The following is a 1,232-nucleotide window of genomic DNA, read 5'->3' as shown; positions in this document are numbered from 1 at the left end:
GAAGAGGGCAGGACGAGGATGGAGAGAGAATTGGAAGGAAAGAACCTCTTTGCAAAAGGTGCTGACCTGGAGGTGACCGCATGTTTCCCCAGTGTCTAAATGCATCTCCTTGTAAGGCTCATTGGCACTGCCTATGGAAAACTACCCGGGACACCCCTTACCAAAGCCCCCCACTTAGGACACCCGTCTATACGGCTTCCTCCTCCTCCTCAGCCATAAAGATCTGTTTAGACCCGGACTCTAAAACCAAAGCCTTCCCCTCCTCTCCTCCATCTCAAGTCTTCAGCCCAAGGCAATTCTTTTCCAGCTACTTTTCACTGTCTGCTTCTGGTCAGCGGGGCTGCTGTTCCCTAGTGCAGATCTCTTTGTCTAAGTTGGGGCATCTCTGACTACCTCTTTTTTATCCTCAGCCCTGTACCCTCCTTCTAGTTCATTCTTGGCAGCTCTCCTAGGGGTTCCCTGGGAAAGAAGGGAGTCAGGGGGCAGCCAGGAGCCATTTGTCAGAGCATCGGCCTCTTGGCTTTGGAACATCTCCCGAATCCTCCCTAGATCTCAAACACCTTGACCTCTTCTCAAATTATGTTCCCTTTTAATAGTCCCTGCTGAGTTTTCTGTTGGAGTTAGGTCAGCAGACCACTTTTGGCCTCTAAGGCCGGGGATTCAGGAAGTTGTGAAATAATTTCATTAGCATAGATGTCACCAGTTTGAAACTAAGTCAGAAACTGAGTTTAATCAAGAATACCAGAAATCCTGTTAGGCTCTTAATAATCATTACATATGTATGGACTTACACATGCTACAAAGATTACTCTGTTTGGGTCTTGGTTAATACTCAGTTAACTTCTTTTCACATCATTTGCATTTATGTTATTATTTACTGTTAAATTTGCATGCTCTGATTTTATTATTGTCTTGTCTTCTATCTTCATTTCTAAAATTGAGTCACTGCCTCCCGAGTGGCTTATTAAATGGAATGTGATAGAATGGAGATGAGGTTTGGGCGAGTAATGAGTGGTAAGAAAGCAGTTAATAGAGAGTATGGAAAATCAGTTTTATATATCTAAATTTGTTATTAGGTACTGGGGAACCATTAAAGGTTTTTGTTTCTTTGATTGCATGTTCTGGATGTGAAAATGTCTTTTTTATTTAGAACCCCAACTAGCTTGTAGGAGATGGCATTCTGTTAAATAGAGCAACATTTGTTGGCAGAATACTCTGGCGAGTACGAGATG

This window comes from Pteropus alecto, unplaced genomic scaffold, assembly GCF_000325575.1.
Source record: "Pteropus alecto unplaced genomic scaffold, ASM32557v1 scaffold413, whole genome shotgun sequence".
Taxonomy (NCBI): domain Eukaryota; kingdom Metazoa; phylum Chordata; class Mammalia; order Chiroptera; family Pteropodidae; genus Pteropus; species Pteropus alecto.
This window is presented reverse-complemented; position numbering follows the sequence as displayed.